Source organism: Pseudophryne corroboree, chromosome 4, assembly GCF_028390025.1.
Source record: "Pseudophryne corroboree isolate aPseCor3 chromosome 4, aPseCor3.hap2, whole genome shotgun sequence".
Classification (NCBI taxonomy): domain Eukaryota; kingdom Metazoa; phylum Chordata; class Amphibia; order Anura; family Myobatrachidae; genus Pseudophryne; species Pseudophryne corroboree.
Window position 1 is genome coordinate 386,967,985 of NC_086447.1, and position 25,273 is coordinate 386,993,257.

Here is a 25,273-nt window from a genome sequence, read left to right on the forward strand (position 1 = left end):
TTCAGTGATACAGGCTAAAATAAGCTCATCCATTGGAAGATAAGAATCTACAGAAACATACAGGAAAGGAGGGCAGTATGGAAAGTAGTTCAACGTTTTCATCAAGTTACTTGTGTAGAATTTCAGAGTACTTTTAGACAACAAGATGGGCTCATTCATAAATTATCAGGGTAGCTCCAGAAGCAAAGCTATGTTGGTGGAAGTTCTTGGGCAAAAAGAAATCTAAAGTCCTTTTTACTGTTCCATGTAACAGGCAAGGGATATTTCAAGTAGGATAAGTCTATCCATTGCATGCTAAGATAGATCAAAATAGAAAAAGCAAAGGTGATAGCAATCCTCCCAGTTTCTCCACACAACTCATGGTTCCTGGTAACCTTGGAGGTGCTTCAGAAAGAGCTATAACCTTACTCTCCTCTTCCAAATTTTATTGCTCCTGAGTATAATGTATCATCCAAATATAGAACTACTACATTTACTGGCATGGAAATTGAGCATTAGTTAACCAAAGAAGTATCAACACACTCTTGCAGACAAGAAACAGTCTGGAAGAGGTTTATTCCATGGCGTGAATCTAAAACAAATCCAACCAAACAAAGCATTCCATGCCATACCATAGTAATGATATGAGAAGATGACTGTGATGTGTCCATACACACTAATGAAAAAACATACAAATAGACATCAAATAAACAGTTGCGCTCCAATTGTATTTTCAAATAGCTACCAACGTCTTATACAATTTTCATCCAATCAAGATCCCTCGTTTTGGTTATTTGCTCAAGGCGTAGTTTTCCATATGAAATAAAAACAAAAACACACAATAGTGTAATATTGCAATGAACAGTCTGTATAAGAGTAGTGTCCAGTGCTCCAAAGGAGGAAATGATTGTACCACGTAGACAGAGCTGTTTAATCACCAGACGTGTTCCCCGTAGGTTCACTGGAAAATCACCACGTGTGAGATAATAAATGACTACTTACATGGTGCTTACATATAAGCCTGTATCGAGGTTTCTTTTCCTCGTTACGTGTGGTTGATGTGAGTTGGATCAAGCCCTGGGAGGAATATCGTGTGGTTGATGTGAGTTGGATCGAACCATTGAAGGAGTACCTGGGTTTTTGGATTCAGAATCCATGATGCATTTCCCAATCTTATATGAACAGTCTGTTGGCAACTGAGCTTATCGGTAGTTGGGATGTCCCATGCAATTGCAACAAGCTCCTTTTGGGTGTAAAGAAGAGCAGCTGGTATGCACAGCCAGATGATGGATACTGTTTCCTGGTTGACTCACAAGTGCAGCACCCGATACAGCTGGAAGCCACTGGATCCCAAAGCGTGTGGTTCACTAGATGAATGGCGATGGACCGGACTGGTCAGATCTTGTATGCTGACGAATATAATAGGTCGTCCCACGTGTTTGCTGGAGACTGAGAATCTGTTACAGCATCTGGGCTGGTGAAGCATGCAATCTGCAGTTGGATCTTTAGAATAGCGTCCAAGGTATGGATGGCAATCTGTGATGTGCAGATCAGTCGGGGATAGTAGTTAAACCGTCAACACGTTTCGTCCCATAGAATACTGCAACTTTCTCAAGACTCCCTACAGTATTGCTTGAATACATTCCATTGCTATGGCTACCATGGAGGATTGACGAGGAAAATAGCCAAATATATTTACAGAATTCCATAATCTAGAAATACTCCATGGAAGACTATATTTTTCATAGACTGCTTGGGCATTTACTTTCAGACAGTGAAAGAGGAGCTGCATTTTATACAGTCTGGGGTCCTTTTTATCTATCTTAGAAGGGAAGCTTACACATTGTAAAGGCTGTGTTTCATGTGCTGCCTGCAGCTCTGTTCTGTCTTCTTAACTGCTGTAGCAGCTGCATGGGATTAATGATCTTTGGAGGCTTGGCTGCAGGAGTCTGTTGATTGGCTCCTTTTCCCTGAATCTACCTTGCACTGCTTGCTGGTGATAGAGCTTAGTTGCAGCAGGAGCCTTTGTCTCTCTGTGTCAGGTGCTAGTTCTGTTGGAGCACTGTCATCCATTCTTCCACACCTGCAACTCTGCAAAATCCCTGTTGTTTGTTTCTACAACCATGTATATACAAAAAAGAATAGAGTAGTCCACAAGCGCTACTATAGCTAGGGAAATCTCTGCCCAAGTGTTATTTCTATCTGGGAGCAGAATTATTTTCCCTTAGTGTTGTAGAATTCCTTTTCCTTCCACACTTAGGTTCGCACCTTTGGACTGACCTCCAAACGGTGCAAGATGTACATCAAAAGGTTTATTTACACTCTTTCACAGCATCTCAGATTGCATCAATTGGACATCACCACGTCCCTTGTAGGGGACACTCACCTCTACTAGGTTCCCTATGTTCCTTGAAAGGTTTCTTTAGCCGTGACACCGTCCCGATTTTCTCAAAGGTCAAAATGTCGTTCACCACATCAATTGGTTGAACAAGAGGCCAAAAAACCAGGTGATAATAAAGTTCTTTCCAAACAGGGGAATGTTTTTATTCCAACGTATAAAAGAGTAACAATAGATAAAAACAGTTAAAACATAAAAAACAATGAAAATCCAACTGATCCTGTGTTTGTTCTGCTCTGTACCCTCAGGAACCACTTGCATAAAAAATGATATCCTTAAAACAATGGACCTTAATAACGGGTAAGGGCTTTAATGAACACTTACAGGCAGGGGTCAGCACAGGTACCAACGCGTTTCGGATAGGTTATCCTTCCTCAGGAATAAAAACATTCCCCTGTTTGGAAAGAACTTTATTATCACCTGGTTTTTTGGCCTCTTGTTCAACCAATTGATGTGGTGAACGACATTTTGACCTTTGAGAAAATCGGGACGGTGTCACGGCTAAAGAAACCTTTCAAGGAACATAGGGAACCTAGTAGAGGTGAGTGTCCCCTACAAGGGACGTGGTGATGTCCAATTGATGCAATCTGAGATGCTGTGAAAGAGTGTAAAGAAACCTTTTGGTGTACATCTCGCACCGTTTGGAGGTCAGTCCAAAGGTGCGAACCTAAGTGTGGAAGGAAAAGGAATTCTACAACACTAAGGGAAAATAATTCTGCTCCCAGATAGAAATAGCACTTGGGCAGAGATTTCCCTAGCTATAGTAGCGCTTGTGGACTACTCTATTCTTTTTTGTATATACATGTTTGTCAAAGAGTGGTGCTCTTTGAGAGTACAGTACAAAGCTGCAACTAAGGCGCAAGTTACTCTTCTCTGCTTTTGGTTATAATACGTGTTTCTGCAACCAGTCCATCATTTGTTCCCCTGTTTCATGTGCTGTCTGTAGGAGTACATTGTATCGTTCATTGGATGCTAAACAGCAAACACCACCTAAGTACCTAGCACACTTGCTATACTGCAATCATCTCCTAACAGTAGTATTGCTCCTTAGTGTCAGTGACTGCAGTTGCCAGGAGTAACATCCACTGGCCTGGAGCATTCTGTGTTATTTGTGTATCTGTTCTGCTCTCCCTGTCTGAACCCTATTGTCATTTACTTCTGTTGTTGCCAGTAGTTACTACTGCTGGTACAGAGCATTCCTTGTTATTTATGTACCAGTTGATATATGTTTCTTATCTGTCTCTTTAATCAGATTATCCTGTCTGTCAGTCAGTTATTGCCATCTCTCCAGACTACTTCCTTGTTGCTATTATTATTGGTGCATACCTCCAAACATGACCCTCTCCAGGAGGGACAATATGCTCTGCTTCTGGATTTTTCTCTTAATTTGTGATTGCCGGCACCTGTTTTGAACAGGTTAATGGGTAAGAAAGGTGTTTCAGCTCAGGTGATGGCAAACATAAATAAAGAAGGAAGTCCAGGAGCAGAGCAGTGTGTCCCTCCTGAAGAGGGTCATGTCGGGAGGCCTGTTGGTGCACCACTCTTTCTGTATCTGATTAGTGCCTTTACCCTATTACTATTCTTTGTTATCATTTCATTATTCTTTTGTCTCGTTCTTGTCTTCTCGTGTTCTTGTTCTTGTCCTTGTTGTCTTTTCTACAGGCATTGATTCAGGTCACTCGTGGGTTAAGCTCTTACTACCACAAGTGGCGTAAGTCCTGGTGGCAATAAATAACCTTGGCGCCAATGTTCACATTCACAACTATATATAATTATTAACTAATTATTGTAACAAACAGCTGTGATCCTTATTTGCTGTTAGAAATAAATCTTTGATGGGTTTATATATAGACCAATAGATAATTAGAAAAAACTAACTGCGCTTAAGGATTCACAGATGTAAAGTAAACGGACAATGCCAGAATGCAATTGTTCATACTTGTATCCGGTATAAGGATTGTACTAACTATCCTCCAGTGTACCCAACTGTGAAGTGACAGGAAACTGACAGAAAGAAGCGGCATTTCATACCGGCGGCCGACAGTGAGCATTCATAGCAGCGGAGGTGAGCACACAAGGGTGTAGCTACCATAGGTGCAGGCAGTGCAGCTGCTATGGGGCCCAGAGCTAAGAGGGACACAGCTTCCCTGTCAAAGTTACATGTATTATATACATTTTTCACCATTGAGTGCTACGTAGGGGTCCATTTTCCTTGGGGCCTACGATATATTTAGGTATGCCTCTGGACCTGCTCATTGTAGTGTGGTATAAAATGAACTGTAGGGCATTTTAATGTTATATAATATGAACTGGGGCACTGTAATGAGGCACAATATGAACAGGGAACACTATATATCATAATGTGAATTGGGGGTACAGTGCGGCATAATGTGTACTGGCAGCTCTGAAATGTGAGATAGGGTGAACTTAAGCACCTCTGCAATTCATAAAATAAACCAGGGCACTTCTATGGGGCATAACTTTAAATAAGGCTCTACTGTAGTTTAGAAAATGAACTAGGGCATGAAAAACTCATGTTGGCATTTTGAACTGTTGGCATTTTACATGTCGGTATTTTGACCTTGTCGGTATTTTAAATGTCGGTATTTTGTCCATGTCGGGATTTTGACCTTGTCGGGATTTTGACCGTCAGTCAATTGCTGTCGGGATTTCAACCGTCGGGATTTTGATTGGAGGTAAATTGACTGCATCCCGTGAAAGATACAGTAGCTGGGCATCAGATGTGTTAGACTGCTTAGCGGAGATACTGTCAGCAGATAGCATGTCATTAAGCTGGTTTGGAACTGACGGTAGCAGGCATTATGCCAAGCCAGGCAGCACTGTGCAGATAGATGAGGAGAGATGGCAAAAGTAGAGTCTGAAGGCAGCCTACCAAGTTTGCTATCTGGCAAGGGTTGAAGTAGTGCTACTGAGCTCGCACGCAGTCCTAGATGGATGCTGGAACTGGTTTAGGTGCAGCGTGCAGAGGGGATTTTGACACTTGCTGGATGGAACACACTGCTCAGTAAATAATGGAGTCTTGCTGAGGGAATGCATCACATTGGGTTTCCTGGATGAAATGCACCATGTAGAATGAATACTTGATCTTGCTGAATGAAGTGTATAGAATAGAATCGATTATAGTGCTGACAGACTGAAGTACACTAAGTGGACTGGATGCTGGTATATGCAGACTGGAGTCACTGCGTAGAGTGGATGATAGTACTGACAGACTGAAGTGCACTGCGTGGAATGAATGCTGGTATTTGCAGACAGAAATGCAGCAACAGAACGAATCTTGGTCTTTGCTAGCTTAAGCACAGGAATAGTGGCCGGGAGCCAGCTGCAGGCCACAGGAGTGAAGTTGTGCTGGCACTTGTCTCCTCACTGGGACTTCCTTAAATAGGGTGCCCCTGGTGCAATAGACTCCTTGGGTTAGATAATCCCAGAGTGGCTCCTGATTGGTGAGCAGAATCAGATGACATGAATCAAGATTAGTGATGAACGGGTTCGGTTCCTCGGAATCCGAACCCCCCCGAACGTCACCCATTTTACATGGGTCCGAGGCAGACTCGGATTCTCCCGTATGGCTCGGTTAACCCGAGCGCGCCCGAACGTCATCACCCCGCTGTCGGATTCTCGCGAGATTCGGATTCTATATAAGGAGCCGCGCGTCGCCGCCATTTTTCACTCGTGCATTGGAAATGATAGTAAGAGGACGTGGCTGGCGTCCTCTCACTTTGTTTCAGGGGGCTGCAAATATCTGTATTCTGGGGACCAGCAGTATTATAGGAGGAGTACAGTGCAGAGTTTTGCTGACCAGTGACCACCAGTATTATACATTCTCTGCCTGAAAAACGCTCCATATCTGTGCTCAGTGTGCTGCATATATCTGTGCTCACACTGCTTTATTGTAGGGACTGGGGACCAGCAGTATTATATAGGAGGAGTACAGTGCAGAGTTTTGCTGACCAGTGACCACCAGTATTATACGTTCTCTGCCTGAAAAACGCTCCATATCTGTGCTCAGTGTGCTGCATATATCTGTGCTCACACTGCTTTATTGTGGGGACTGGGGACCAGCAGTATTATATAGGAGGAGTACAGTGCAGAGTTTTGCTGACCAGTGACCACCAGTATTATACGTTTTCTGCCTGAAAAACGCTCCATATCTGTGCTCAGTGTGCTGCATATATCTGTGCTCACACTGCTTTATTGTGGGGACTGGGGACCAGCAGTATTATATAGGAGGAGTACAGTGCAGAGTTTTGCTGACCAGTGACCAGGGCCGTAACTAGGTATGTGCCGATGGTGCCTTGCCCACAGCGCATATGCACTGTAGGCGCACCATCCGGCATCACCACCCGCACGGCCGCTCAATAAGAATAATTAATCTACCAGGACCCAGGAGGCGCCCACCGCACCGCAGCTCCGCACGAGTGAAGAAACAGGAAATAAACTACAGCTCCCAGCAGCCCTTGCTGCAGGAAGCTGTAGTTTATTTCCTGTTTCATCACTCAGTCAGCGTGGGTCGGGCATGTGATGCTGCCCTCGCGCTCTTACTGTTGCCGGCACCCCAGCGCAGCACTGCAGGAGAGGAGACAGAGAGACAGCCCTCACTGCTGGGAGCTAAGCTCTCCGGCTGTCAGGGGGCGGAGCCAATCTCAGGCAGACGTTACAGACAGAAGGCCCACACTCCGGAGGAGCAGAGGTGACAGGAAGTGTGTAAGTCTGTCTCTCTCTTCCAGCTCTCTCCTTTATCTCTACCTCTGATTAACACTCTCTCCTCTCTCTTATCTTTCTTATCTCTCCCCCTGTGTAACACTCCCCTCTACCTTATCTCTCCCCCTGTGTAACACTCCCCTCTACCTTATCTCTCCCCCTGTGTAACTCTCCCCCTACCTTATCTCTCCCCCTGTGTAACTCTCCCCCTACCTTATCTCTCCCCCTGTGTAACTCTCCCCCTACCTTATCTCTCCCCCTGTGTAACTCCCCCCTACCTTATCTCTCCCCCTGTGTAACTCTCCCCCTACCTTATCTCTCCCCCTGTGTAACACTTCCCCCATCTTATCTCTCCCCATGTGTAACCCTCTCCCCCTGTATAACTCTCCCCCCTACCTTATCTCTCCCCCTGTGTAACCCTCCCCCCACCTTATCTCTCCTCCTGTGTAACACCCCCCCTGTGTAATTCTCACCCTTACCTTATCTCTCCCCCTGTGTAACTCTCCCCCTACCTTATCTCTCCCCCTGTGTAACACTTCCCCTACCTTATCTCTCCCCATGTGTAACTCTCCCCCTACCTTATCTCTCCCCCTGTGTAATTCTCACCCCTACCTTATCACTCCACCTGTGTAACTCACCCCTACCTTCTTTCTCCCCCTGTATAACACGTTCCCCTACCTTATCTCTCACCCTATATAACACTATCCCCTACCTTATCTCTCACCTTCTTGTATAACACGCTCCGCTATCTTATCTCCCCCCTGTATAATCTCCCCTATCGTATATCTCAGCCTGTATAACACTCTCCCCATAAAATCTCTCCCGCCATATAACACTCTCCCCCACCTTATCTCTCCCCCTGTATAACTCTCCCCTACCTTATCTCTTACCCTGTATAACACTTCCCCTATCTTATCTCTCCCCCTGTATAACACCCTCTCCTTCCTCCTTGTTCCATCTGTATAACACCCTCTCCTTCCTTCTCTCTCCCTCTGTATAACACTCTCCTTCCTCCTCGCTCCCTCTGTATAACACCCTGTCCTTCCTTCTCTCTACCTCTGTATAACACTCTCTCCTTCCTCTTCGCTCCCTCTGTATAACACCCTCTCCTTCCTTCTCTCTACCTCTGTATAACACTCTCTCCTTCCTCTTCTCTCCCTCTGTATAACACCCTCTCCGCGCTCCCTCCGTATAACACTCTCTCCTTCCTCCGTGCTCCCTCCGTATAACACTCTCTTCCTCGTCTCTGCCTCTGTATAACACTCTCTCTCCTTCATCTTCTCTCCCTCTTTATAACACCCTCTTCTTCCTCTTCTCTGCCTCTGTATAACACTCTCTCCTTCCTCCGTGCTCCCTCCGTATAACACTCTCTTCCTCGTCTCTGCCTCTGTATAACACTCTCCTTCATCTTCTCTCCCTCTTTATAACACCCTCTTCTTCCTCTTCTCTCCCTCTGTATAACACTCTCTCCTTGCTCCATGCTCTCTTCGTATAACACTCTCTCCTTTCTCGTCTCCTTCTCTGTATAACACCTCTTCTTCCGCCTCTCTCTCCTTCCTCCTCTCTCCCTCTGTATAACACCCTCTCCGCGCTCCCTCCGTATAACACTCTCTCCTTCCTCCGCGCTCCCTCCGTATAACACTCTTCCTCGTCTCTCCCTCTGTATAACACTCTCCTTCATCTTCTCTCCCTCTTTATAACACCCTCTTCTTCCTCTTCTCTCCCTCTGTATAACACTCTCTCCTTCCTCCGCGCTCCCTCCGTATAACACTCTTCCTCATCTCTCCCTCTGTATAACACTCTCCTTCATCTTCTCTCCCTCTTTATAACACCCTCTTCTTCCTCTTCTCTCCCTCTGTATAACTCTCTCTGTATAACACACTCTCCTTCCTCCGCGCTCCCTCCATATAACACTCTTTCCTTCCTCCATGCTCCCTTCGTATAACACTCTCTCCTTTCTCGTCTCCTTCTCTGTATACCACCTCTTCTTCCGCCTCTCTCCGTCTGTATAACACTCTCTCATTCCTTCTTGCTCCCTCTGTATAACACTCTCTCCTTCCTCCACGCTCCCTCCGTATAACACTCTCTTCCTCGTCTCTGCCTCTGTATAACACTCTCTCTCCTTCATCTTCTCTCCCTCTTTATAACACCCTCTTCTTCCTCTACTCTCCCTCTGTGTAACACTCTCTCCTTCCTCCATGCTCTCTTCGTATAACACTCTCTCCTTTCTCGTCTCCTTCTCTGTATAACACCTCTTCTTCCGCCTCTCTCTCCTTCCTCCTCTCTCCCTCTGTATAACACCCTCTCCGCGCTCCCTCCGTATAACACTCTCTCCTTCCTCCGCGCTCCCTCCGTATAACACTCTTCCTCGTCTCTCCCTCTGTATAACACTCTCCTTCATCTTCTCTCCCTCTTTATAACACCCTCTTCTTCCTCTTCTCTCCCTCTGTATAACACTCTCTCCTTCCTCCGCGCTCCCTCCGTATAACACTCTTCCTCATCTCTCCCTCTGTATAACTCTCTCTCCTTCATCTTCTCTCCCTCTTTATAACACCCTCTTCTTCCTCTTCTCTCCCTCTGTATAACTCTCTCTGTATAACACTCTCTCCTTCCTCCGCGCTCCCTCCATATAACACTCTTTCCTTCCTCCATGCTCCCTTCGTATAACACTCTCTCCTTTCTCGTCTCCTTCTCTGTATACCACCTCTTCTTTCGCCTCTCTCCGTCTGTATAACACTCTCTCATTCCTTCTTGCTCCCTCTGTATAACACTCTCTCCTTCCTCCACGCTCCCTCCATATAACACTCTCTTCCTTGTCTCTCCCTCTGTATAACACTCTCTCATTCATTCTCGCTCCCTCTGTATAACAGCGCCACCTTTCTCCTGGATCTGATGCTCCGCCCCCCTGTAGTGTCTCTAGGGAGAGACATGATGACATGGGGGTTGATGAGGAGGCATTCCAGCTCACAGTGCAGCAGCCCAGTGAGTCCGGAGTCAGACCTCCGGTGACCTTTTCCCCACCTGCCGTCAGTCACAGAGCTTGAGGTGGTGAGTGATGTATAAAACAAGAATGTTATTTTATATTTCTCTACCTGGAGTAATGTGTAAAATGGGACTCTATCTGGTGTAAAGTGTGTAAGTGGCGCTACTGTGCGGTGTAATTTGAGTACTGGAGACTACTGTGCAGCGTAATATGAATTGGTATTATTTTGTGGTCACACCTCTTCCCCTAGAAGCCATGCCCCTATAGTTTTGGCGCGTGCCTACGATGCGCGCTGGCCCTGTTTTAAATATTGGGGGGGGGGGGGGGGGGGGGGGGCGCCGATGCTATTTCTTGCACACAGCACTAAAATGTGTAGTTACGGCACTGCCAGTGACCACTAGTATTATACGTTCTCTGCCTGAAAAACGCTCCATATCTGTGCTCAGTGTGCTGCATATATCTGTGCTCACACTGCTTTATTGTGGGGACTGGGGACCAGCAGTATTATATAGGAGGAGTACAGTGCAGAGTTTTGCTGACCAGTGACCACCAGTATTATACGTTCTCTGCCTGAAAAACGCTCCATATCTGTGCTGCATTGTAGTATATAGTAGGAGTACAGTGCATAATTTTGCTGACCACCAGTATATAATATATAGGAGTACGGTACAGAAGGCCATTGCTCTACCTACCTCTGTGTCGTCAAGTATATTGTCCATCCATACCTGTGGTGCATTTCAGTTTTGCACAGTTTGCTGACCACCAGTATATAATATATAGCAGTACGGTACAGTAGGCCACTGCTCTACCTACCTCTGTGTCGTCAAGTATACTATCCATCCATACCTGTGGTGCATTTAAATTTTGCACAGTTTGCTGACCACCAGTATATAATATATAGCAGTACGGTACAGTAGGCCACTGCTCTACCTACCTTTGTGTCGTCAAGTATACTATCCATCCATACCTGTGGTGCATTTCAGTTTTGCACAGTTTGCTGACCACCAGTATATAATATATAGCAGTATGGTACAGTAGGCCACTGCTCTACCTACCTCTGTGTCATCAAGTATACTATCCATCCATACCTGTTGTGCATTTCAGTTGTGCGCAGTATATATAGTAGTAGGCCATTGCTATTGATACTGGCATATAATTCCACACATTAAAAAATGGAGAACAAAAATGTGGAGGGTAAAATAGGGAAAGATCAAGATCCACTTCCACCTCGTGCTGAAGCTGCTGCCACTAGTCATGGCCGAGACGATGAAATGCCATCAACGTCGTCTGCCAAGGCCGATGCCCAATGTCATAGTAGAGAGCATGTAAAATCCAAAACACAAAAGTTCAGTAAAATGACCCAAAAATCAAAATAAAAAGCATCTGAGGAGAAGCGTAAACTTGCCAATATGCCATTTATGACACAGAGTGGCAAGGAATGGCTGAGGCCCTGGCCTATGTTCATGGCTAGTGGTTCAGCTTCACATGAGGATGGAAGCACTCATCCTCTCGCTAGAAAAATTAAAAGACTTAAGCTGGCAAAAGCACAGCAAAGAACTGTGCGTTCTTCTAAATCACAAATCCCCAAGGAGAGTCCAATTGTGTCGGCTGCGATGCCTGACCTTCCCAACACTGGACGGGAAGAGGTGGTGCCTTCCACCATTTGCACGCCCCCTAAAAGTGCTGGAAGGAGCACCCGCAGTCCAGTTCTTGATAGTCAAATTGAAGATGTCACTGTTGAAGTACACCAGGATAAGGATATGGGTGAGGAAATTGACAAGGAGGATTCTGATGGTGAGGTGGTTTGTTTAAGTCAGGCACCCGGGGAGACACCTGTTGTCCGTGGGACGAATATGGCCATTGACATGGCTGGTCAAATTACAAAAAAAATCACCTCTTCGGTGTGGAATTATTTTAACACAAATGCGGACAACAGGTGTCAAGCCGTGTGTTGCCTTTGTCAAGCTGTAATAAGTAGGGGTAAGGACGTTAACCACCTCGGAACATCCTCCCTTATACGTCACCTGCAGCGCATTCATCATAAGTCAGTGACAAGTTCAAAAACTTTGGATGACAGCGGAAGTAGTCCACTGACCACTAAATCCCTTCCTCTTGTAACCAAGCTCCTGCAAACCACACCACCAACTCCCTCAGTGTCAATTTCCTCCTTAGACAGGAACGCCAATAGTCCTGCAGGCCATGTCACTGGAAAGTCTGACGAGTCCTCTCCTGACTGGGATTCCTCCGATGGATCCTTGAGTGTAACGCCTACTGCTCCTGGCTCTGCTGTTGTTGCTGCTGGGAGTCGATCGTCATCCCAGAGGGGAAGTCGGAAGACCACTTGTACTACTTCCAGTAAGCAATTGACTGTCCAACAGTCCTTTGCGAGGAAGATGAAATATCACAGCAGTCATCCTGCTGCAAAGCGGATAACTCAGGCCTTGGCAGCCTGGGCGTTAATTCACAGGCAACTACAGACTTGATTGAGGTACTGTGTCCCCTGTACCAAATACCATCTAGGTTCCATTTCTCTAGGCAGGCAATACCGAAAATGTACACAGACGTCAGAAAAAGAGTCACCAGTGTCCTAAAAAATGCAGTTGCACCCAATGTCCACTTAACCACGGACAAGTGGAGCAGGGCAGACTCAGGACTATATGACTGTGACAGCCCACTGGGTAGATATATTTCCTCCCGCAGCAAGAACAGCAGCGGTGGCACCAGTAGCAGCATCTCGCAAACGCCAACTCGTTCCTAGGCAGGCTATGCTTTGTATCACCGCTTTCCAGAAGAGGCACACAGCTGACAACCTCTTACAGAAACTGAGGAACATCATCGCAGAATGGCTTACCCCAAAAGGACTCTCCTGGGGATTTGTGACATCGGACAACGCCAGCAATATTGTGTGTGCATTACATCTGGGCAAATTCCAGCACGTCCCATGTTTTGCACATACATTGAATTTGGTGGTGCAGAATTATTTAAAAAACGACAGGGGCGTGCAAGAGATGCTGTCGGTGGCCCGAAGAATTGCGGGCCACTTTCGGCATTCAGCCACCGTGTGCCGAAGACTGGAGCACCAGCAAACAGTCCTGAACCTGCCCTGCCATCATCTGAAGCAAGAGGTGGTAACGAGGTGGAATTCAACCCTCTATATGCTTCAGAGGATGGAGGAGCAGCAAAAGGCCATTCAAGCCTATACATCTGCCTACGATATAGGCAAAGGAGGGGGAATGCACCTGACTCAAGCGCAGTGGAGAATGATTTCAACGTTGTGGAAAGTTCTGCAACCCTTTGAACTTGCCACACGTGAAGTCAGTTCAGACACTGCCAGCCTGAGTCAGGTCATTCCCCTCATCAGGCTTTTGCAGAAGAAGCTGGAGACATTGAAGGAGGAGCTAAAACAGAGCGATTCTGCTAGGCATGTGGGACTTGTGGATGGAGCCCTTAATTCGCTTAACCAGGATTCACGGGTGGTCAATCTGTTGAAATCAGAGCACTACATTTTGACCACCGTGCTCGATCCTAGATTTAAAACCTACGTTGGTTCTCTCTTTCCGGCAGACACAAGTCTGCAGAGGTTCAAAGACCTGCTGGTGAGAAAATTGTCAAGTCAAGCGGAACGTGACCCGTCAACAGCTCCTCCTTCACATTCTCCCGCAACTGGGGGTGCGAGGAAAAGGCTAAGAATTCCGAGCCCACCCGCTGGCGGTGATGCAGGGCAGTCTGGAGCGAGTGCTGACATCTGGTCCGGACTGAAGGACCTGCCAACGATTACTGACATGTCGTCTACTGTCACTGCATATGATTCTCTCACCATTGAAAGAATGGTGGAGGATTATATGAGTGACCAGATACAAGTAGGCACGTCAGACAGTCCGTACGTATACTGGCAGGAAAAAGAGGCAATTTGGAGGCCCTTGCAGAAACTGGCTTTATTTTACCTAAGTTGCCCACCCTCCAGTGTGTACTCCGAAAGAGTTTTTTTATTGCAGCCGCTCACCATGTCAGCAATCGGCGTACGAGGTTACTTCCAGAAAATGTGGAGAAGATGATGTTCATCAAAATTAATTATAATCAATTCCTCCGTGGAGACATTCACCAGCAATTGCCTCCAGAAAGTACACAGGTACCTGAGATGGTGGATTCCAGTGGGGATGAATTAATAATCTGTGAGGAGGGGGATGTACACAGTGAAAGGGGTGAGGAATCGGACGATGAGGAGGAGGTGGACATCTTGCCTCTGTAGAGCCAGTTTGTGCAAAGAGAGATTGATTGCTTCTTTTTTGGTGGGGGCCCAAACCAACCAGTCATTTCAGTCACAGTTGTGTGGCAGACCCTGTCGCTGAGATGATGGGTTTGTTAAAGTGTGCATGTCCTGTTTATACAACATAAGGGTGGGTGGGAGGGCCCAAGGACAATTCCATCTTGCACCTCTTTTTTCTTTCATTTTTATTTGCATCATGTGCTGTTTGGGGACTATTTTTTTGAAGTGCCATCCTGCCTGACACTGCAGTGCCACTCCTAGATGGGCCAGGTGTTTGTGTCGGCCACTTGTGTCGCTTAGCTTAGCCATCCAGCGACCTTGGTGCACCTCTTTTTTTCTTTGCATCATGTGCTGTTTGGGGACTATTTTTTTGAAGTGCCATCCTGTCTGACACTGCAGTGCCACTCCTAGATGGGCCAGGTGTTTGTGTCGGCCACTTGGGTCGCTTAGCTTAGTCACACAGCTACCTCATTGCGCCTCTTTTTTTCTTTGCATCATGTGCTGTTTGGGGACTATTTTTTTGAAGTGCCATCCTGTCTGACACTGCAGTGCCACTCCTAGATGGGCCAGGTGTTTGTGTCGGCCACTTGGGTCGCTTAGCTTGGTCATCCAGTGACCTTGGTGCAAATTTTAGGACTAAAAATAATATTGTGAGGTGTGAGGTGTTCAGAATAGACTGAAAATGAGTGCAAATTATGGTTATTGAGGTTAATAATACTATGGGATCAAAATGACCCCCAAATTCTATGATTTAAGCTGTTTTTGAGGGTTTTTTTGTAAAAAAAACACCCGAATCCAAAACACACCCGAATCCGACAAAAAATTTTCAGGGAGGTTTTGCCAAAACGCGTCCGAATCCAAAACACGGCCGCGGAACCGTATCCAAAACCAAAACACAAAACCCGAAAAATGTCCGGTGCACATCACTAAAATGGTGGCGCCCATGCACTGCTGATGTGGGATGATCCAGGAGATATGCCAAATACTCCTCTGATTGGCATGCACCACACTCACAGATGCCTACGACAACCCTCTAAGTCACCTAAGGCCAAAAAGATGACAGGACTCAGAACCCCAATGTGTGACAAACATTACTGAATTAATATGAGAAAACATACATGTATAAAACGGTATCATATAAGATTAAATAAATGCAATGTGAAAACCAAAAATTTTCAAGACCCCGTTCATATGGTAGTTTACAACCTACTGTGAAAAGGGCACAGCTGAGATGAGTGGATTAAGTGGAGATGGGAATCACTGTGAGGCTGTACCGGGGTGTACTGTATAGGATGGGCATAGCACAAGTTCTAATAAAAAGATGAAGATTTTTGGACTGGTAGAAAGCCTGATCATGAGTAGTAGGAAAAATGAGAAGGCTTATAGCTAGAGATACTGTTGTTATCCAGCAAATTACAGACCAGAGGTCAATCTAAGAGGTGTGAGGCAGAGTGTTTTGAGATCTATGGAGGGGGTGTAGTGTTGAGAGTTTCATAGGTGAGGGCAAGCAATTGAACAATAAATACACAAATGAGTTGGCACCACTAAGGAGGAAAATGCAGAGCCCTTTTGTTCTCCCTAATCACAATTATATATAATTAATATTTATGTAGCATGGATCTTGACACTTAAAGGCCTATATGTTCGTCATAGAAAATAGAGAAAATATGCTAAAATTAAATGTTTATTTCGAAAAATATTTCCAAGGCTTACAGTTTCAAAAATACTTTGAGTGAGTGGACATACTGTACAGATTATAATGTAATTCAGTTTCAAAAATAGAAAAAGTCATTAAAGAAAAAGAGATTTCGTATCACTTACAGCAAGGCCTATATCTCTGTTGTGCAGGAGATCACAGAAAATTTAGATTGGAACATCTCAGCCGTACGACTTCTCCCCGAAAATGGACCGAGACATGGGAGAGTCTGATTCTTATGGTTCTATAACTCCGTCCTCAACCCCTACCTTATTGGATCACTGTAAACAAAGATTGCTGTGATGTGCTCACAGCCCTTTGTGGTTCCAATGCCGGGTCTTCCTGTCAAACAAATAGGCTCCCTTAATTACTTGCTTGGAGGATAGGAACCTGTGACTTGTCACTCCTCTGGCAGTTTTATGGTTTTATCGCAAAGAAAATTCTCCTGACAAATGACCCCTTAACCCAGGTGCCATCACTGGTCATAAAACTGTCTGAGATTTATTTGCCAATTTCCGGGACCTACAGTAATCTCTGAGTAAAGGGCTAGGTGAGAAATTGTTCTCCACACATCATATTGTGAGGACTATACATTCTTGTGTTATCTGGGAGGGTATATGTTCAAGATACCGGCTATCGGAATCCCGGCAGTTGGAATACCAACGCGCATCAGAATACCGACGCCAGAAGCCTGAACAAGTCAACATCCCGATGCCGGAATCCCAAAGATAAATATAGCCCAGAGGGTTAGGGTTAGGCTGCAGGTAGTGCAGGGATGGGGGGGTTTGGTGGAGGGGGTTTAGGTGCCAACCTTGGGAGTTGGGTTAGGCAGTGGGGAGAAGTGGTAGGGTTAGGCACCGCCGGGGGGAGGTTAGGTTTAGGCACTAAGCGGGAGGGTTAGAGTTAGGCTGCAGAAATGGGTGGGTTAGGTTTAAGTACTGCGGGTGGAGGTTATGGTTAGGCACTAAGGGGTGAGGTTAGGATTAGGCTGCCGTAAGATAGGGGTAGGGGGGGAGTTAGAATAGTTACCTCACCCCTGCCGGGATCATGACCATCTGGATGCCGGCGACGGTATTGGGATCGCTGACATCACGTCTGCCAGTCACGCATACGGAGCCCTCTGGGAGGGAGGAGAGCAAACCAACTGTCTCCTGGTTATTTCACTGATAATCACTTGGCTTGCTAATTACAGTGTTTCTTGACAGGCACAGAATAGCAGTGGACATACACTTCGAAAATACTAGAATACAATGTTGGAATAAAATACCAGAATATACAGAATATAAATTGATAGACCATACATTTTGATAATACCATATTTTGGAGGGCCTAACATGAGTTAACCTGACAGTGAGTTATTATAGGAATTTGCAGAGTTATTTGTTAGATCTGAAGCTGTGAGACAGTACAAGGGGCCTGATTCAGGTCCCAACGTACTTGCGACATATTTAACAAAGTACAGATGTTGGTACCTTGCGTATGCGCTGGGCCTGTACTGCACATGTGCAATATGGGTCTGCAATGGCATGCGCAGTAAGGCAGATTGACAGTACAAAATATTAAAGACGCAAACAGTATTTCTTGTTCAGGTGTTTACTCATGGCTGCTTTTGCACAGCAGCTGCTAAAGAACAGGGGTTAGTTAGAACCCAAAACAAAGTATACACAATAAACTTGAAACAGAGCTAATATATTACTAATGAATATACGATGGAATGGATTAGGAGTTTTCAAAAACATTTAATAAGACATGTTTATATATATATATATATATATATATATATATATATATATATATATAAAAATAAAAAAATAAAAAACATTGCATCTAGTGTCTGTGAAATAAACACATGATTGGTAATTTCATATGCATAAAAATAACATTAAATATTCAGCTGTTCTCTTTGACTGAGTGTCCTGCATTTAAATGTCCAGTTTCACAAAGTGCAATATAGAAAACCTTTTCCTAGTATAGCTCCTGGTAGATAACCCACTAAATTGCAATTGTGATATTTGCAATAAATTGACAAGCAGAAATGTTCAGCAGTACATAGTTACCACATCCACAGCTGATTATAGGGATTCCTTACTAGCGGATTTGAGTCACGCAAAGATGTACGTCCCTTGGCTTTGATGAATATTTGATGCTGTATGGTAAGGTTACCAGTATTGGTTGGTGTAGCCCAGATACTCTTCTGCTCTTAACATGCAAGGCTTGGTCCAGGCTTTCGAAAGTTCAGATTCAGTCCTACATAGCAAGAGAACCAGTGGGGGGCGCTGCATCTAATGCATTTTGCTGTGAGTCCCACAGTTTATATACCTGTGGGAAAGCTGTGGGACTCTTAACACTGTATAAGGCATCTGGAGAGAACTCCTTTATTGTCTGTCACATACAACCATTAGCTTTGACAGCATGCTGATAATGTGAAACATATTTGCACATTGGATGTTTTTTCTGGCAACAAAACTTGCAGAACTGAGTAGTATACGGTGTAAATGAATTATCCACATTATTCATTTTGTTCTCTTTAAAATTAGTGCGTGATTGTTGACCTTGCCATATATTGTTTTAGCTTTCATCATATTGCTGCTTCTCCTATACAAGTAATTGATTTACTGTGGGATCGCTTAGTTTGCATACAGAAAAAAAAAAGTCAAGCAACAAAGTAATGAAAAATAAACCAGAAGCATAAAGAGATTTCAGCAAAAACATACTTTGTGTTCATGGACTGGTTTCTGAAGAAGAAATGTACTTAGTTATTGTTCACATATACAGTATGGAGAAAATAAATTAAAAAAAATGAATGAAACTATAGAAATACCAAAAAGATTATGGAGGTTTGGGGATGTAACCGTAAGCCAACCTAAGTTCTTGATAAGTAGGTTCTCAGACTCTGAAGTCAAGAAAAGGCTAAGGTCAGGGCAGGTGAATATAAATCTGTCAGGAAGTGTAACCAACATAAAAGCAAGGGAGGGATCGGTAGGATTTACTGACAATCGGGATGCCGACCGTCATCCCGATCGTCAGTAAATGTGTAGCTCTAGTAAAATTGTACATCTACTTTTGCTGTTGTGGTCATGGTGTGGCCAAGGTAGGGGGTTTCCGGCAACTGGAAACCTCCCTGCTTTTGCCTATACAAGGATACTTGGTGTGTAGTCTGTTAGACAAAACTATAGCACAGGCCATCCAAAATCCAAGATTTTTATTTTGGAGAGATTCATCTAAGAGCAGACTGGAATAATATAACTGGTTTATTTTGTTCATAAACATACTTTGTTGCCATGACAAAGTAGAAGAGCCAGCTCCTGATGTTTGCCAGCTTTCATCAGAATAGTGGATGTAGGGTAAAAGCCATGCTTTATTAATGATCGCATACAATTTTTCAACCTGAGGGTCACGGGGATCAAAGGCATGAGAGCATAACTTCTGCGTGTTTTCTTGGAACTCAGTTGGAAGGACGAGGCATTTGCTAGACGTGGACAGATGAAGAAGCAACTCTGGGCCTAATTCATGTTTGTATGGAAGTGTACAGCCACAAGGAAGTGACTGTGCAATTCCATGTGTTTAAAATTCAAATGCAGTAGAAGACGTCTATAGGAAATAGACGCCTCCTGTCTCCACTCACTTGTCTCTGTGTGAGTGGGGTACGCCCTTTTGTCCTAGAGTTGTGGAAATTATCCTGATTGGTGTGAAACTGTTCTACACATTTGTTCCTTCCTTTTTGTTTTTAATGAATATTGGGATAACTACACGACACTTCAAGAGGAGAAAAAAACAATCAGAGAAGTTTCCAAGCTCCCATATGAAGGATACCATTCTTGTTCAGTAATAAGGGATGTATTTTGCATATTGAGTGTTTTACATGCGCCCTGGACACAGATAAATACCACTCCATTTTTTTATTGTACATTGTTTCTGTAAAAACGGTGATTTTTACTTTGGTGTTTATAGTGGACAGGCAGCATTGTGCCATATAGGTGAACAGTTCAAAAAAAATTTCAATTAGCTCTGTAAGTGTATATAGAAAATACTTTGGAAAATGTGCGCACTAAAATTGGGGTGCAGCTAAACAATCACACATTAATGTGCATCCACAGACACATTAGGAGAATGTATACAAAGAAAAAGCTGTGTAACAGATAATAGCGCTCTCCAGCCACCATGTACGGTAACAACCAGAAACAACTTTTGGTGATATACTTCAATATGAAAAATAATTCAATGGTGAATTATTCTTCATATTGAAATATATCACCAAAAGGTGTTTCTGGTTGTTCCATGGTGGCTGGAGAGCGCTATTATCTGTTACACAGCTTTTTCTTTGTAGCTCTGTAAGTGGAAAAGAGGGTCAACAATAACTTTAAAAGTACCAAAACCTTGGCTCAATCAGCAACCAAGCTAAAACAAAAGTTAAAATCCTTCAAAACTGGATTCCTCATCATCATCTGTATGTCCAAACAGAGCTTCAGCTTTAGCTGGTGTGAGGTTATCAGCATAGACATTGTCATCATCACTGAGTTCGCAGTCATCACCATCACTGCTGTTGTTCTCATACAAAGCGCCGTCTTCACTGCCATCCATAGCATTACTAATGCCACATTTCTTGAAGGCGCGTTGCACCATGTCCTCTGGAATCTCTTCCCATGCATCACGAACCCACTTTGCTATCAATTCTATGTCGGGCTTCATCAGATTTCCAGCTTTTGTCAGTCGGGCTTGACCAGATGACATCCATTCATGCCACATCTTTCACACACGGTCTTTGAAAGGTTTATTTAAACACACATCTAAGGGCTGCAATACAGATGTAAGCCCACCTGGAATAACGGCCAAAGTAACTTGAGAAGACTTTGCCAATTTTTTTATGTCATCAGATGTGTGTGCTCTGAACATATCCCAAACTAGCAATGATGTTTTTTTCTTTAAGGCTGCTCCTGGACGTCCGTTCCAAATTTCTTCCAGCCATTTTTTTGTTCCGTCTTCATCCATCCAGCCTTTAATATGTGCGCGCACTGTAATTCGTGGGGGGAATTTGGGGAAAAGGTCTTTTTTTTTTTAAATAATGACAGGCCGCAGCTTAGTTCTATTAGCCAAACATGACAGAACAACTGTGAAATGTTTTTTTTCATTTCCTGTGGTTCTGAGCAAAATAGTTTTTTCTCCCAAACTTGCCACAGTTCTGTTGCTTGGAAGATCAAAGGTCATATGTGTTTCATTCATGTTCCTAATCTCTCCCAGGTCATAGTTATGGATCCTTCTTTGTTTTATGATGAATGAATGGAATGACATCACTTTTTCATCAAGGTCTTTTGGCAACTTCTGTGAAATCTTTGTTCTTTGCCGCAAACATATGGCAAACCTATTCATGAAGCGGGTACACCATCCTGCTGACGCAACAAAATTTTCAATGCCTGGTACTTTTCATTTGTCATCTTTAGCCATTTGAAGGGCACGTAAGCGAATTCCCATGCGTGTTACGCAGTAACCATTTTGACGACACTCCATAACCCAATTATGCAATTCAGTCTCTAGAGCAGATGATGCAAAGAAAAGAGAAAAAGAGGTGCACTGTGGTCGCTGGACGGCTAAGCTAAGCGACACAAACACCTCAATATCACAGGAATTATTCGTTCTAATCAATGGTATTATTGGTCCAAATCACTGGAAGAAAATGACAAAATCACTGGAATTATTCGTTCTAATCAATGGTATTATTGGTCCAAATCACTGGAAGAAAATGACAAAATCATTGGAATTATTCGTTCTAATCAATGGTATTATTGGTCCAAATAACTGGAAGAGAATGACAAAATCACTGGAATTATTCATTCTAATCAATGGTATTATTGGTCCAAATCACTGGAAGAAAATGACAAAATCACAGGAATTATTCGTTCTAATCAATGGTATTATTGGTCCAAATCACTGGAAGAAGTCTGACGTTTTTGGGATTATGGAGACATAATGTTTTTGAATATAAATCCTAAAGCAGGTGGTGTATTAGAGCAAAAGAGTGCAAGAGACCAGCCATGCAGTTTCTGAAATATTATGACAAAATGTTACTGTATTTCATAAGCACTCATTCCTAACTCTGCTAAGTACTGTTTGGTATACTGTATCTGGCTTCCATGAGGTAGTTGTCCATTATTTCAGCTTCCATTGACCTTTTTGAAAGCGGTAGAAGTTATCGATTCTTTTTTTTCCCCCCTATTTTTAATTTTCTCCTGCATAGCCCAGTAAAATGTTGCAATGTTAAGTATTGACTTGTGCCTTCTGAGGGTCCACTTCTTCACCAAACCCAGCCAAATCTCATCCTGATTCCTAACCCTCTGTTCCACGTTCTCTATGTACCCCATCTGTGTTACCCATGTCTGTCTACCCCTCCCCTTTATATTGTAAGCTCTCATGAGCAGGGCCCTCTTCCCTCATGTGCTTATATACTATTGGTCACCAAAATGCTGCACTATAATACTATATATACTGCTCACAAAAATGCCGCACAGATATGGAATGGATACTTGCAGTGACACAGAGCTGCAAGATACAGCAATGGCCTACTGTACAACTATATACTGTTAGCTGCACTGTAATACTATATATACTGCTCACAAAAATGCAGCACAGATATGGAATGGATACTTGCAGTGACACAGAGCTGCAAGGAACAGCAATGGCCTACTGTACAACTATATACTGTTAGTCACCAAAATGCTGCACTGTAATACTATATATACTGCTCACAAAAATGCCGCACAGATATGGAATGGATATTTGCCGTGACACAGAGCTGCAAGATACAGCAATGGCCTACTGTACTGTACTACTATAATTATTATATACTGGTGGTCCCCAGTCCCCACAATGCAGCACACTGATCAGATATTTGCAGCACACTGAGCACAGATATGGAGCGTTTTCAGGGAGAGGAGGTAGATATTTTTAGCACACTGAGCACAGATTATTTGCAGCACACTGAGCACAGATATTTGCAGCACACTGAGCACAGATTACGGAGCTTTTCAAGGAGAGAATGCTGCCACGTCCTCTCTGTTCAATATCCAATGCACGAGTGAAAATGGCGGCGACGCGTGGCTCCTTATATAGAATACGAATCTCGCGAGAATCCGACAGCGGGATGATGACGTTCGGGCGCGTTCTGGTTAACCGAGTGAGGCGGGAAGACCCTCGGACCCGCGTAAAATAGGTGAAGTACGGGGGGGTTCAGATCCCGAGGAACCGAACCCGCTCATCTCTAGACAAAACCTTAAGTTTTAAACCAGCTTCGTATGACCTGCATTTTTGTTTTGGTCCGGGATTAGCAGTATTGGGATCGATTTCCAGGGCGGAGCAAGGGGGCGTGACCAAAGGCTACATCATTGGTCACAGCCCTGGAGAAGAGCTGCTGCATCGACGCTCATCTGACAGGGATGCGGTGCGCCTCAGGTAACTGCACACAGAAGCGGGCAGGTTCTTGCCCAGCACGGACAACACAGAGGCTGCAGATGCCCGCGGGAGAGACCGGAGTACCCTCATTCGAGACCTTCACTCGAGTATAAGCCGAGGGGGGCTTTTTCAGCATAAAAAAATGTGCTGCAAAAGTCGGCTTATACTCGTGTATATACGGTACTATAAGAAGGACCTCAAATACATATTTGACCAGAATTTCACATTTTCTTGAAGCAATTAAAGAGTATAAGTTGGACCACTGTTTTTTTTTTTCAACAATAACAAATATACTGTTTCATAATGGGGGATTGATTCATAAATGCACAAGTTTATTTATTTATTATTTATTTATTAACAGTTTCTTATATAGCGCAGCATATTCCATTGCGCTTTACACTTAAAACAACAGTAATAGAACAAAACTGGGTAAAAACAGACAGACATAGAGGTAGGAAGGCCCTGCTCACAAGCTTACAATCTATAGGGAAATAGGCATTGATACACAAGGATAGATGCTACCTAGTGCATAATGGTCCACCAGATTGCTAGGTTCTTAATGGGTTGTATGATATGATCACCCCGCAAAGTTGTCCAGGTGTCAGGAGGGCGTGAGAGTAAAGAAAGACATGTGATGTTATGTGTACTGTACAGAGAGGATGTAATTGGATAGGGAAGCATTGAAGGTTATATGGGTGGGTCTGGAATTTGGTAGACTTGTCTGAAGAGGTGAGTTTTCAGGGAATGTTTAAAGGTTTGGAGACTAGAGGCGAGTCTTATTGTGCGTGAGAGGACATTCCACAGAGTGGGTGAAGCCCGGATAAAGTCCTGTAATTTTGAGTGTGAACAAGTAATGCGTGTGGATGAGAGACGCAGATCTTGTGCAAAGCGGGTAGGTCAGGTAGGGAGATATTTTGAAATGAGTGAAGAGATGTATGTTGGTGCAGTTTGGTTAATAGCCTTGTATGTCAGTAAAAGTATTTTATATTTAATACGGTAGAATACCGGTAACCAATGGAGGGACTGACAGAGCGGATCTGCAGACGATGAGCGTCTAGTGAGGTAGATTAGCCTCGCAGCTGCATTCAATATGGATTGTAGTGGTGAGAGCCTATGTTTGGGAAGACCGGTCAGGAGACTATTACAATAACAGAAATTGAATATCTGCACACTCATTTATTCTTATATCGTGGGTGTAGGGGAACCGTCACCCCACAACCACTTAAATAAACCCCTTTTCCCCTGTATTTCAGACAATGCTTGTTAGGTATATGGGGGTGCTGTCAACTACAGTATGCGTATATCAAGGTTGGGAGGAAGAAAGAAGAAGAATCTGTATGGTTGACGCACTGAGAAGAAATTCAATCATAAAACATAACCTTTATTAAATATATTAAAATATAAAGTTGATACGACCCAGACAACAGTGAAACATAAGAGTTAAAATCAGACAAATCAACATATATGTGAATCCTAATAGATTGAAAGGTGCAAATAAAGAGTTAAAACACGTGTCCGCGTGTATGTCCTGTGTCTAATGATTATTAAGTTATATCTATTCCAATGTTATCCTAGATGAATCATTCATCTTGTTTTAGATCGATTATATGTCAACTGTCACAGGCAATGTTGATAGTTCACCCTATCCAGGTTGGCAGCTTTAAATGATCACTCCTATAATTTATATACCTCCTACTCAACAGAAGTATCTCCCGGGAACTCACTCCTCTTATATGGACTGTGAGTACAGGTAGGCATAAATATATGAATTTATTCAGAGTTACA

General features: G+C 43.9%; 1 long non-coding RNA gene across 3 annotated transcripts in view; it reads left to right on the plus strand.

Moving 5' to 3' along the window:
* Positions 1-6,879: 6,879 nt before the first annotated feature.
* LOC134911446 (uncharacterized) overlaps positions 6,880-25,273 on the plus strand; it is a 72,769-nt gene continuing 54,375 nt past the window's right edge. For 2 of the 3 annotated variants that reach the window (XR_010176580.1, XR_010176579.1), the window contains exons 1-2: positions 6,880-7,102; positions 9,970-10,147. This is a non-coding gene — a long non-coding RNA (uncharacterized LOC134911446). Of the gene's footprint in view, positions 7,103-9,969; positions 10,148-16,197; positions 16,779-25,273 lie in introns of those variants that run through there. The other variant, XR_010176581.1, reaches the window with a different exon arrangement.